Source organism: Musa acuminata, chromosome BXJ2-4 (assembly GCF_036884655.1).
Source record: "Musa acuminata AAA Group cultivar baxijiao chromosome BXJ2-4, Cavendish_Baxijiao_AAA, whole genome shotgun sequence".
Classification (NCBI taxonomy): domain Eukaryota; kingdom Viridiplantae; phylum Streptophyta; class Magnoliopsida; order Zingiberales; family Musaceae; genus Musa; species Musa acuminata.
The window spans coordinates 38,852,288-38,867,818 of record NC_088341.1 but is presented as its reverse complement, the minus strand read 5'-3'; the positions used below and the strand labels follow the sequence as shown (position 1 = coordinate 38,867,818).

Sequence of the window (15,531 nt, the reverse complement as noted above, 5' to 3'; positions counted from 1 at the left end):
TGTTAAAAATTAACTTGAGTTCAACTCAATTGCATAATCAATCCAAAAATTTCATATTTGAAAACTAAATTATCCTAAACTTATAAGAAAGCAGAAAAAATAATACTATGTCTTAAAATCACATGCTAGTAGTTTTGGAAAATGTTGCATTGGTTTGATTAAAATTAACTCGTTCAAACTATTCTCGATCACATATTCAACACAAAAATACTATTTAAAAAAACTATTCATCCTAAATTTATATATAAATAAAAAATAAATATATTATATCTCACCCTAATAGTTTAAGAGAAGTTTGGGTAGGTTTAATAAAAATTTAAAGATTATACAAGATCACAGATTTAATAAAAAAAAATATTATATCTTAAAAATTAATTATTCTAAATTCATGTAAAAAAAAGTGATAATAGCATATTAATATCTTACCCTAGTTTTATAGGTTTGATGAAAATTCAAACACACCAGTTACACTTGATCATTACCTCAATATAAAAATATATAGTTTTAAAAATGGATTATCCTAAATTATTATTATTATTATTATTATTATTATTATTATTATTATTATTATTATTATTATTATTATTATTATTATTATTATTATATTAGCATCTCACTCTAGTAATTCAAGATAAGTTTGGATAAATTTGATAAAAATTTAAAGTGTTATACTCAATCATAAATTAGACATAAAGTATCTTATTTCAAAGTTTAATCACCCTAAATTCATACCAAAATATTATAAGTGATAACAATATATTAACATCTTCACGCTCGCAGTTCAAGATAAATTTAGATAGATTTAAGGAAAATTCAAGAGAGGTGCACACGATCACATATTCAAATTTTCTATTTGAAAAATAGAAAATGATACTAAGTATATTACTATTTTACTCTAGTAGATCCGAAGAACTTTATAAATTTGACGAAGGTTTAATTGCATTCGATCACCGATTCAACCAAAAAATACTCTCTTTAAAATTTTATTCACCCTAAAATCATAAAATAAAATAATAATATTAAATACTTTAAAATGATATACTAATAATTTTGGAGAAATTTAGATTAATTTGAAGAAAATATATTGATCACACTTGAGATACATTTGCTCATAAATTCAACAAAATCTAACTTGATCAAATCCAAACCAAATCGATCCATGGATATATGGCTTGAAATAACCTAATTCAAAAAATATTATTATTTAAAAAAAAGTGTCCCTTGAAAAAAAATTATCATATATTGGGGCAAGCCCAATACTTTCAGCTTTTCTGATAAATTATCCAATTATTTTTGCCTTTATGGGTGCCGTTTTGTTCCCACCACTTTTTCTCCTTGCATTCTTCCATACTTTATGGTGCCTTTTCTTCTCTCCTTTTTCTCCCCACAGATGAAACAGAATCTTTCGGAAGAATAAGATGTACTTAATCGAATCGCTTTTGTTGTTCTTGACAAACAAATGCTGGTTTGGATACCGGCATCACTCTTGCTTCCAGTACACGTACGTCAAAGCTTTATGGACGCAAGACCAGAATAATATCTTATCCGCAACTTTAGTCGCGATTCGCCCTCCCCTCCCTCCTCTGTCCTCTCTCCTAACCATCGAGTCACATCAAACTTTCGTATCCTAATTCGTGAGATGCATCAGAAATATATCTATTGCCTTGCCCGTGAGAGTGGCGCCATTCACCGTGCCAACGCGACGTCCGGCACGACCAACCGAGGAGCAACCTGTCTTCCATGCGCACGAGTTGCAGATTGTTCGTAGCCGTCCATCATGACCATTTCGCAGATCTCAACTTCGCCGGTGTGGGGTTTGGCCTAAGCATATCGACGGCGAGGACGAGCTCGTACGGGCGACCGAAGAGACTAAGAAGCTATCAGGTGTTCGATCTTGTGACCCACCACCTCTTCTAAAAGTGGGTCCCGATCGATCTCGCTCGCCTCTCGGTGAAGAGGAAGAGCGACGGACTCGATGCCGTAAGCCCAAGTCTGGAACTGAAGTCTTTGTTCAAGAGCTTACGTAGATGCTCCTTCGCTCCCTACTTGCGCGGGCAAGACGAAGGTCGTTAACCAAGGACGAAACGTAAACGTGTTCTCCCTTGTAATTACCCATTGGAAGAAAACCTTTGCCGATCCTATTAGTCTCTGCATCCCAATACTGCAGTAGTCGATCTCGAGTCGTCAGGATCGCAACAAAAGTGATGGCTCTTCTCTTCGAGGGTGATGAAGAGTTGGAGGAGTGCTGGTGCAAAAAATAACTTTGATTCAGAAGGAGGAGAAGTTCCGAATCGAACTGGGCAGTAAAGAGGAGCAGAATCCAGGAACTCAAGGCACAAACAAATCTGAAGAGTTTGGTTCTTGCTTCAACTTGTGTTCAGGTAGAACCCTAGCGCCACCACTTGGAATAACAATGGTCCAAAAGGAAGCTCCCTCCATGATTCCAAGCCGTTGAGCTGAGAGGTGATAGACAACAACTTTTATCTTTCTATACATGAATGGTAGACAAATTCCTACAAAGTAAGCAGGGATACATGTAGGTAGCAAGGTAATATGTATGTTTCATTAATGTTTAAATCTTTCACATAATTCACTTCACCTCAATTAACTTCGATCCAATAAAACCAAGTTAATTAATATTATTATAGTTTTACTAAATAAATCATTTTAATTATTTTTCCTAATTATTTATTTATTTTAATGTTTTTAGATATATTAATAAAAAAATATTGATGTATGAATAACGACGTGGATATTCGGGTGTCACTTGATACCAAGTCAACCTTACATGTTAAGACCTACTGGGATGCATAATTATCATGTGATATCGATATTAGCTCTCGATATTTTAAATGAATTTTCATGCTTGAGTACATTTGACAATTCAAAGAAAAATATTCACTATAGAATAATTACCAACTAAAAATAAGTAATTAAATATTTTACTATAAAAAACCCATCAATTTATATAAACTCTTTGATACACAAATCTTTAACTCTATATTATTATTTTTTGAATTAAATCAAAATATCGGAAGGATCTTATGGAGTACGTCTCTAATTAACTCTAGCTCAGTCTCACACACTAATGTTTGTCGTGAAATATGTGATCTCAGACACTAACTCTAGATAACCTAAATTGATATTAGCGACTATAGTGGTAATTCTGCCACTATGGCAATTCATTTTTCCAATTATGCCTCTTATGTTGAACTGGATGATTAAACCAAAATTGAATTTTGAAAAAAGTTAGAGATATTAAGATTAACTCTTTAACTCTATATTAAGATTAAAAAAAATTATAGGGTAGTTATAAGACCAACAATACTTTTTGAATTTGAGTGTCGAGCAATTAATAATAAACATATATAAAAAATTTATACTATTGAAAAGAAAATGTTGAGATAGATATATAAAGTTATTAGGAAAGATAGAAAAAGAAAATATTTTTATTCATAAACAACTAGGTATCACTTCGATAAAAGATAAAATAAAAAAAATCGTTTAAGATAATATGAACATGTATTGAGAAGACATTGGAATGTGATAGTCAAAAGGTAAAATAATTAATATTAATAATATGATAAGAGAAAGAAAATTTTAAAAAGACTTTAATATAAATTATAAATAAAATTTTAAATACTCTAAACTTAATTAAACATATATCTTTTTACATATTTGACAAAATATCTATGTAGCTAACTCTATATATAAATAGTTAAGATTTATGACTTTATTGTTATTGTAGTAGTACAAACAATTTTACATGTGGGCACAAGATGAGGCAATCATTTTCGGAGTCTTTAAGCTTATAGTCCTTTACTTGTTATTTAATAACAATATTAGTTAGAAGGGTAATCTAAAATCTAAGATTAAAAATGAATAATGTTAGTAATATTTTGTGAATTTGAGTGTTAGATATTCAAAAGTGTTATATATATATAGTGTTATTAATGTGAGAATGTCAAAGTTGATGTATGATGTTCCTAAGAAGGATAAGAAAATGAAATATTTTTATTCGTGAATAATTAAATATGTTGCTTCGATAAAATATAAAATAAGAAAGAAACATAAAAAATCATACATAAAGTTTTAAATCTTTTAACTAAAAATATAACTCCATATAGATATGTAAAAGATCATATAGCTAATCCTAAATAATTGAGTCTTTACAATTTTGTCATTGACATGGAACAGTGAAGAATTGTGTCATCAATATAATGATATGAAAAATGGAACAAACAAAACCAACATAATTACAAATAAAAAAACCAACAGAAGAGTTGCTCTTACCAATCTTCTTTTCTTGTGATAACGAGAAATAGATGCGAGGAGAAGAATCTGATTCAATTTCTCCTCTTCTCTTCTGTCTGTTGATTTATATATTTTTAAAGTAGTATTAGGCCACCAACAAATGCAGTTGCACATAACACTACATTGTGTGTGTAATCACTACATGCGGTATATATATCCTTTAAGACAATAACCAAACGAAATCAAATTTAATTGGCAATTAATCCACATGGCAACAGCAACCAAATAAAGTTCAAGACAATATAGAACAGCTTTTATGCTGCAAATAACATGCAATAAATAAGAAAAACAAAAAAACAAAATATTTAAAACCTAAATCCATTCTATATTATTCTTGACAACTTTGGCACCAATCCTCTCTTATCGATAAATAAAAATTCTTTACCATTCATAAAGAGTTGAATGTAACGCTTTAAGAGAATAGTAGAAAACAACAAAAGAAATTTCAATTAAAAGATTCGAATAGGAAGGTCGTGTGATCGTATAGGAAATATTGGAGATTATAAGAAATAAAACAAACTCTCTAAATCCACAAAGCCATCAAAACGATTGCAATTTAGTGTCACTTTGCCATCCAACATTTAGGTACAAAAAGGTCTATGTAAGAACTTTGCACCGAGTGAAATGAGTAATCATCTCTTTCTCTCTCTCCCTCTCTATGTTGTAAGCTGTCTTTTGCAAACCACGCCACTTTGATGCATGACAACAATGACAAAAGGCAACATAAATAAAAAATATATATGGTTGCAATTTAAATAAATGCAAATATAAACCTGTCTCCATATATTGAGAAAAAACAGATATGCCCATTGGCAAATGCAGTTGCATAAAACACAGTACTATGAGATCACTACCTGCAAGTTATGATGTATAATATATCTTTTATAGCACAAGAACCAAACACAACTAAATTTATTTGACAATTAATACTTTACTAAGAGTAACCAAATAAAATTTGATACCAATTTATCATTTCATATATACCTTTATTGACTAATCTTGAACTACTCTAGTCAATCGCATTGATCCCAATTGTGCAGCCTATTATCAGTGAAGATTCTTTGTCAATCCTACAAGCGTTGCCGATGACATTACATCTTTTTCTTACTCAGATTTTCGCTTCAGTGATCGCTATAATTTATCGCAATTCTATTTATTTCCTCAAAATATAAACAACAGTTGCTACTATTGTACACAACAACAAGTCATGATATTGCAACTATTCGGGGTTGATTTAAAAAAAGAAAAGAAAGAGGTGATCTAATGCATGAACTTCTACCGATATAGGATTTAGGAAGCTTTAATCTACATAGCTCTAACCCTCTAGATCAAAAGATTGTTACATGAGGACTCAAATCCTTTTGTTATTCTTATAGCATCTGCTCTAATTTAACCCTACAAAGTTCTAGTCATTGCCACTAAATATCTGTTGAGTCCTTAATCAAGGTTCATAATAATGCCTCAAAGCCAAAATTAGCTGCAGTTCCTAGGTACAATAGTGCAACAAATGTTATGGCATATCTCTTGGGACACTCTTCCTCTTCCTAAAACTAATCAACAGCCCATATCCCTTGGAACACAGTCACATACTATTTTTATATGTCAAAGATTTGCCTCAAAGCCTATGACCATGTCAGGATAATAGTTTTTTTCTCTAAGAAGTTGTATACTAGTGAAAATGACTAGTATTTATTCCACTACTAATACTTGCATTAAAATTTCAATCATGATAATGTCATACTCCCAAATCAACAAGAATTTGATATCTCGAGTGAAAAGTTTGAGGAATACAAGAAGCCTATTGTAGTGTGGTGAGATAGTAATGGGCATCTAGGAGAGTTGTTGATCATAGAGTAAAGAGTTGTATATATTACCACTTCCTGAATTTTGACAGTTTTGCTTTAAAAGCTCAAAGTTAGGTCCCAAATTTGTATACAAAGCTCGGTCAGACAAACGTTGTCAACATCAAATCATCAAGTGGGGACTCCTTTACATAATCCACAAACAGAAAATTTGCCAATGAAGAACTATCATACACTAATAATGTACATATCATTACAAAGGCACATGTAAACTAATGTATATATGTCATTACTAATGATAAAAACTGATGATAAGTTGTATTCCATTGCTAACGCAGTTGAAACCTAATGTACATGTCAAAAATCTGACTTTGTGCATATTAAGTTAGTCTAAATTTAATGTTGGGGTAACCTAAAGATGATCATGTTAACAATGAGATCATAGCAATTCTAAGCGGCAATCCAATATTCAGAGCAAAATATGGACAAAACATGAAAAGATCTGAAATCAAGGTTACAGTCACGAATAAAATACATTATATGGTGCCTTTCTGGATACTCAATAAGCATGATCCCGTCTAGGAAATTATCAAAATGGAGTGATCTAGGACAAGTTATTTTGTCCCTAATATGATATAGCATAAATTCTTTTCCAAAGGCCATATAGGGCAAAGGTCTGATGGACAAAAAAATTATTTATTTGGAGATTATAGTTGTGGAATTAAAAAAAGGGACTCATTTTAGTTCAAAGATTGATTGCGACGATGAAGATCCCATACCTTAGCACATCTCTTATATGGATGAAAAAATTCATATAATTGAAAAAATAATATAATCTCACATCATAAAAAGAATATATTTTTATTAATTTAATCATTTTCTATATTTTTTAGTTACAACTTTATTTTTTAGGCCCTTAAGTATAAAAATAATAAAAAAATAAAAATAAAGGTGATTGGTATAATTCATTTGAAAGCGTATGTTCAGACCTTAATAAAGGCGACACAACCCTAATTGCTTGATGTTACAAGGTTGGAGTATTCAAGCATGTTGGGTAGATTGCCCTAACAATCAAAATATTTTACCCACACCCCATAAATATAGATTTTGATATCCTAAAATGAGCTTATGCAACGAGATCCAAAATCAAATCAATCTCACTTAATGTTCTACCTTAAGTGTTAAAAGTTAAAATATATCTTATGAAAGATCTTAAATTATTATCTTATCTTTTAAATAAGTTGATTAAATAGAGTTATAGGAATACGAGACTTTTGGTTTAAATTGTATCTCACACCTATAAATAGATGACATCTACTTATAGATCTATCCAAATCTAAGTGTTTATGTCTATAAAACTAAAGTTCAAGAGTAATTCAAGATCCGTAAGTGTTTTCTTTTTAAGAAGTTTAATATAATTTTTCTTTTCTCCTTGGTTCCTTATTCTTTTATTTGGTTTGATCTTAGGCTAGTAGTAGTACCTAATTACTATTATTTGAGAAAGGACTGTACTTGCATGTGATTTCTTCCATTCTTCACATTAAGTTCACAATCTTTTAGCACAAGAAAACTATCATATTATTAGAGTCCGATCACTACAAAAAAAATGAAATTACCGTAGCAAAAAAATATGTGGAAAGCAGCATCTCTAGCTATGTGATTATCTTTTATTTTCTCTCTATATTTTTATATCTTAATATCGATATAACAATAGAGAGAGGGTTTTTCCTTCACTATCATCAATGCCAATAATGCATGAGGAAGAGTTTCATTATTCACTATCATTAACATTATATTATGAATGTTTTATCATCTGCGACCATCGATAGGTCGTTTCGAGAAAAATGCTTCATCACTCAGTACCATTAATAACTATAAAAAAAATTGTGAAGCAGAATATAAAAACCCCCTGTGACCATCAACTGACTTGATCGTCGAAGGGGTCAGGTCGAGCCTCCCAACCCGACCTGTGTGTAGGGACGAAGACGGAGCGCCTCCCACCGCGTGCCCAGGCGAGGAGTTCCCTTCCAGAGAAAACAGTCGTCCCGTCGCGATCGAACCACCGCAGTCGATCACCTCAACAGTCTCAAGGGTCGCTCAGGAAGATCCCCAATCATTCGGACCCGAACCCAACCGTGTTGGCCCCGAGGCCACGGCTTCAGGTTGTTGACACCAACATGATTGGGTAGGAAGCTACGATGTTCGGAAGAGTACAAATGGATTTGTATTTTATTTTGGTGAAGCTACATTTACTTGGTCTTCAAAAAAGCAATGGATCGTTGCTCTATCAAGTTGTGAAGCAGAATATATAGTAGTTTCTTCTAGTATTTGTCATGCAATCTGGCTAAGAAAATTACTCCAAGAACTTCATATATCATAGGAGAAGTCAACCAAGATTTATGTTAATAATAAATCAGCTATTGCCTTAGCCAAGAATCTAATCTACCATGAAAGATCGAAGCTTATCGACATAAGATTTCATTTCATAAGATATCATATTAAAAATAAAGAAATGGAGCTACATCATGTCAAGACAAGTGAACAAGTTATCAATATACTTACAAAACCTCTTAAAATTGAAATATTTCAACAACTTCGAAAGAAACTTGGTATGTTAGATGGAACAAGTTAAGGGGGGAGAATGTTGGAATTAAACCTATTCAAGTGTCATAAAGAGATTAATTTCGTCAAAAGAAATGTTCATTGCAACAAGAGGAAGATTCATTATACCAAGAAAAAAAATAGATTAAATGTCTATGAAAAGACAAGTCAAATTGGTTATTGATTTTTGAAAGGATTTCTTAAAGAGAATGATTTATTTTGAATATAATTAATGTAACATATCTTTGGGGACTATATAAACCCCAAATATTGCGTCATGAAACAGATAGAGTTTTTGAAATCGTAAAGAGCTTTCTTGAGAGAAATATAGAAGATCGAAGCTTGTCTCACTCTTCCTCTGTTTGATAGCTCTATTTCTTCTTCCTATCAAGATCAACAAAGATATCGTTTATCAAATATTCAAACCAAAGAAATCAAGATATATGCGATAGGACCATCTCCTTTGGATTTTGTAGTATCCAAATATTATTCTTTAATATCTATGACTATACAGTATGAGAATGAGAAAGATAAAGAAATACGACAACTGAAGGAAAAAACTTGAAAAAAATACTCGAAAGAAATGCAAACTCAATTATAAATACTTGTGGATGAGAAAACTCCTCGAACAAATAATATAAGTAAAATCTAAAACTTCTTTTATCTTTTTTTTTATTTATAATTATGAATCTAATTAATATTATTCACCCTATGCAGGTTTCAGACTTTGAGAGAAGTGCAAGAGAAGCATCTCTTTTGTAATTTTTTTTATATTATCCTACTCAAAACTTTCAAAAGAAAGGTTGTTTGTTTGCATTTACGTATGAAATTGAATGTATTTTTATATCAATTGATATGGTTATTAGAAGAATATTATATTCTTTTTTGTGAATCATGAATTACTGTTGTAGTTAGTATGTACTGTTGTTGTGGATGGTTATTCATTGGATTAAAGTATTTATTTATGTAATTGAATAGTAGCATAAATATATGAATTGTTAATGTGATTATCCTTCTGTAGGATAAAAGTATCTATTATTGTAGTTGAACAATTACAGTAATAACTAAACTATTACAGTGTTTGTCATATATCTATTAATATGGTTTTTATTTGTAGGAAAAAAAAATTATTATTGAGGTTGAATCACCACAGTAACATACATGTAGGCGTTTACCTGCGGTCGTAAAAATCGTAGTAATATCTTTTGGCGATGGCACCTACTGCCACTGTTTCTAACTAACTGCAGGAATAGAGTTTGCTACAGTTAAAATTGCAAGGATATATAAATAAAAACCGCTGCTAAAAGTATAATTTGTTGCAGTGGGTTCATTAGACTAAATTGATAAGGACAGGCTTTGTATGTACGATGATAAGATTCCTCTTTCTGTAACATGAAAAATCATGCTTAAAATTATGAAAATACCCTCTCTATGTTTAGAGGGAGAATTTGGATAAAAATACTTCATCTTCTTCAATGATCGATCGTTTTCTAAGAAATCATTCGACAAACAATGGTGAAGCACATGAGTGGTGTATGATGAACGGTGGACCACGATCGGAAGTACCATCTTCTGAACAACTTGTGGAGCGGGGGAAAACAACAGACGCACAAGACCCTCTATGGTATGTTCCCTTTTTCCTTTTTTGGCATGTCGTGCCAGATTGAAGAGAGGGAGAGGTGGGAGGAAGAAGGGCGAATGACGGATGCGACATATAAACCACGGCAACGAAGGGGCAAGTGACCACCACCACCAACCTAGCAAAGATAAAAACAACAGAAGCTAGATGGAGAGATTGAGTGCACCAGAGAGATACCAGCGATGATTCATTGGCTTCTTTCCACAAAAGCTTGTGGAGATGAATCGATCAGGCATGGGGAAGGGCAACAAAGCTCACCCCTTTCCGCTCGTCGCTGGCTCATGGAGAAGAACAAACATGAAGGCTGTTAATACTAGCCATGATTCCTAAACACGGACTCAGCACCAAACATCATCAAGCAAAGAAAAGACAAGCAGCAAAAAAAAAAAAAAAAACACACACACACACACACAGGAAAGAAAGAAGTAAAAATCTCATCGTCCGAACCAAGAAACTTTTCTATCTAAAAAATAATGCAAAAACATGGAATCTTTGTGTGATAAGATGGTCTTAAAAGGGAAACAAGCAGCAAAGAAGAAGGCAGAAAGCAGAGATGCTTACGAGCAGCGAGTCTTTGTTCAAGTTGGCAAAGCAACAGCCCATCAAGGTGGTGAGGAAATGGTCTCGAGCGCAAACGAAAGAAAACACAGTTAGATGGCCAGGAATGGACGATGGTGGGCATGAACCTCGGGGAGCACCTTCACTCCACGGATCCTCACAGCTTGAATCCATGTTTTGTTGAAACGCTCAAAACCCTATCCGCAACAGGCAAGAGAAAAGTAGAGGAGAGGAAAGCAAAAGCAAGAAGGACGACAGAAAAGATAGGAGAACACCGAGAAGGAGAGTAGAATTGGTCAAACAGTGCCTTCCGATGAGGCGGCACCGCGTGCTTCAATGTGTAGTACTGTACTCTTTCTATTCTCTCTCTCTCTCTCTCTCTCTCTCTCTCTCTGTCTCTCAGAGGCTTCATTACTAACAGGACAGAGACGGACAATACTACTCCCTCTTCCCTCCCTCTCTCTTTCTCTCTCTCTCTCTCTCTTACCTCCCTTTTCAACAGACACGCTTATTCTTACAATTTCCCAATTTCTAGAGCAATATAAGCATTAATGAAAAGAGAGAGAGAAAACCAGAGAGGCAATTAAGCACGCGCTTCTTCACCCACACAAATCCGACGAGCTGATTGGCAGATACGATAAGACAGACGGCGAAGCAAAGCAAAAAACATCGCAACGCGGCAGCCGAAACACACAAGTAAAAGACAGCCTCGGGGGGTGGGTGAGACAAGGTTCGATGACTCTCTTTCTCCCTCTCTCTCTTCTCGGGTGGGGAGGGGAGCGTATTTCCAAGTATGATCACAGAAGAAATAACAGCGAAAGGTTGACAACAAGAGATTTGAGCACGCAACGGAAACAGCACCCTGTCATGCCATTTACCTCCGGCGGGTGCTCACTCTCTTCTGTCAACCTGCTTCGCTTCGCATCCCATCTCAGACCCCTCATCCCTTTATTGTCCACAGCCATGTGCAAACCACCCCTCGAAATTGCATCCCCTTCCCCGTCTCCCTCTACTGTCTCCACCGCACCTCCCCTCCCACACACCCCACCTCCCCCCCCCCCCCTGGCGCCTCCGATCACTGTGGCTGTCCACGTCCTAAATAGAGGGAGGGGTGCGGGATTGGAGGAGCGATTAGTATTAACTCAAATAAATCATTCAGATCAATGTAAATTGATATTTAATATATTTTTTAAAAAAAATAGATTTAATTTAAAATATTATATTAAAAATATTCAAATATTGATGTTATCTCATGATAGCAAACTCAGCATTTACGATATATTAATATGTTTTTTTAATTCTAAAAATACTCTATGATTTTATCTAAAATTAAAAAATTATCAAAATATTTTATTGATAAACTACCAGAATATATATTTTCTATAAGGTAACATTTTATTTATTTATTTCTTTCTTTCTTTAGTGATAAAAAAATATGTATTTATTTTTTAAAATAATATTAAAATATTAAATGGATAAATTTATTGTAAAATATTTAATAGACTTTTTAAATATAATTTTACCAAACAGTACTTATGCCGATGCACATTTAAAATATAATTTTACCAAGTCTATTTGAACACTTCCTTTATATATATATATATATATATATTCAAGTTTTACTATGTATCCAATCCTTCTTCTGAGTAAGGTGTTCAATCATGCAAATCATGAACGGAGAATCATTGAATTACAAGCTACTGTTATAAAGATGAATGACCATGAATCACACCTATATCAAATTGTTGCTATGCTTACAAGCACCCCAAGAACTATTAACGAACGTCCATTTAGAATGTTTGTGGCTCACAACGTTGCTCTCAAACTTTTGCACTAAACTGCGGTGACAAACTTTAGAAAAGAAAGAATAAAAGCTGCGATCGAATCTTGTGTCCCTTTGCATATTCCAAAGAAATAGAGAGTCCTAGATAAAGGAAGAATTTTAATGTCTCTTTCATCCTTTCACCCCTCGAGAGAAGAAAAAATAATATTTATTTTGAGTAATTTATTTCAAAAATTCTTAATAATAAAATTTTATCATATGACATTCTCATATTTTATTTTTACCAAAAGATATATTTTAATGCCATTATCAAAATATATTTTATTAATAAAAAAATATAATCGATGTCTATTGATTTTGAATAATTGTTGGTTATTTAGATTGAACCGATTTGTTTGAGATGAATCAAACTAGATCAGTACAATAAAGATCTAAGTATTTATTTTTTAAATCATATATTATCTTTATTTTTTCTCTAAATTATTTCGCTACTCTCGTTCCTAGATTATCCCCACCTCTCTTATCTTCACTCGTATCTCCTACTCCTCTACCGACTATTCATTCCACTCTATCGCCTCTTCCTTTTTTTTTTTTCGGTTTCTCTTTACCCTCCCATTTAGTTTTCTCATACTCCATCTCCTTGTCCTTCTCTCAATCCACTCTTCAACCACAACTACCTCCTCCTCCTACTCCCTCTCCCCTTAATTATATGTATATATATGTATATATATACATATAATTCTAAAAATATTTTATTTTATTTTATAAAATTATCTTAAATTAATCAAAAATCATTACACTCGAGTTACACTCATTCATAGAATATATATATATATATATATATATATATATATATATATATATATATATATATATATATATATATATATATATTCTTAATCCATCATAAATATGAAAAATTATGCTAAATATCTTATAATAATATGCTAGTAGTTCCAAATAAGTCTAGATTGATTTGTTAAAATTAATTTGAGTTAAACTTAATTATATAATCAACCCAAAAATATCATATTCGAAAACTTAATTACCTTAAACTTATACGAAATTAAAAAATTTAACACTATATATCTTAAAATCACATGCCAATAGCTCCAGAGAAGGTTGCATTGGTTTAATTAAAATTAACTCAAACTACTCTCCATCACATACTCAATACAAAAATACTATATTTCAAAAAATAATCATCCAAAATTTATATATATAAAAAAAACACTACATATCACCTTAGTAGTTTAAGAGAAGTTTGAATAGGTTTGATGAAAATTCAAATATTATACTAAATCACAGATTTAATAAAAAAATTATATCTTAAAAATTAATTATTTTAAATTCGTAAAAAAATAAAAAAAGATAATAGTATATTAATATCTTATTCTAATAGTTCAAGAAAAGTTTAGGTATGTTTGATGAAAATTCAAAGAACTATACTCGAGTTACACTCAATCATAGATTCAATAAAAAAATATAATTTATAAAATAAATAAAACAATAATAAATATATTAGTATCTCATTCTAGTAGTTTAGAATAAGTTTGGATATATTTGATTAAAAATTGAAAGTGTTATACTCGATCATAGATTAAACATAAAATATCTTATTCAAAGTTTAGTCACCCTAAATTCATACGAAAATAGAAAATATGATAATAATAAATTAACATCTCCTAGTTCAAAATAAGTTTAGATAGGATTAATGAAAATTCAAAGAGTCACACACGATCACATATTCAACCAAGAATATCCTATTCGTTCTAAATTTATACAAAAATAAAAAATACTAAATATACTACTATTTTACCCTATTAGATCTGAAGAATTTAGATAAATTTGATTAAGATTTAATTATATTTGATCATCGATTCAACCTAAAAATACTCTTTTGAAATTTTATTCACCCTAAAATAATAAAAATAGTATTCAATATTTTAAAATGATATACTAGTAGTTTTGAAAAAAAAAAAAGAGAGATTAATTTAATAAAAATATCCTAATTACACTCGAGTTTCACTTACTCATAAATTTCATATCGGATCGAACCGACCCATCTGTGGTTTGAAATAGCTCGATTCAAAATTATTATAAGTTTTTCGTTTAAAAGGTGTTCATTGAGAAAAAAAATCATATATAGGGGCATGATATGATAAAAGCCTAATACTATGGGCTTTTCTGATAAACTGCCCAATTATTTTTGCCCTTTTGCCTTTATGACTGCCATTTTGTTCCCACCACTTTTTCTCCTGGGATTCTTCTATACTTTATGGTGCCATTTCTCCTCTCCTTTTTCCCTCCATGAGATGAAATAGAATCTTTCGGAAGAAAAGACGTATTTAATGGAATCGCTTTTTGTTGTTCTTGACACCAACCATTGCGATTCTTGTCCGAAATCATGCAATATGTTTGTCGTGGGCACCTGCATCACTCTTGCGTCCATTGTACGTACGTCATAGCTATAGGGACGCAAGACCAGAATAGTATCTTATCCGCAACTTTAGTCTCGATTCGCCGTCCCCTCTCTCCTCTCTCCTAACCATCGAGCCATATCAAACTGTCGTGGTCTAAGTCGTGCGATGCATAAGATATATATCTATTGCCTTGCCCGTGAGAGTCGTGCCAGTCACCGTCGCGACGTGACGTTCGTCACGGCTAACCGGAGAGCAACCCATCATCCATGCGCACGCGTTGCAGATTGTTCGTAGCCGTCCATCATGACCATTTCGCAGATCTCAACGACGCCAGTGTGGGGTTTGGCCTAGGCATATCGACGGCGAGGACGAGCTCGTTCGGGCGCCCGAAGAGACTAAGAAGCTACCAGG

At 32.3% G+C, this 15,531-nt stretch overlaps 1 long non-coding RNA gene across 1 annotated transcript; it reads right to left on the bottom strand.

Moving 5' to 3' along the window:
- Window positions 1-4,838: 4,838 nt before the first annotated feature.
- Window positions 4,839-11,931, bottom strand: LOC135610785 (uncharacterized). Its single transcript, XR_010486309.1, has 2 exons — window positions 10,918-11,931; window positions 4,839-10,630 (listed from the first exon to the last, which is right to left on the bottom strand). It is a non-coding gene; the product is annotated as an uncharacterized LOC135610785 (long non-coding RNA).
- Window positions 11,932-15,531: the final 3,600 nt, after the last annotated feature.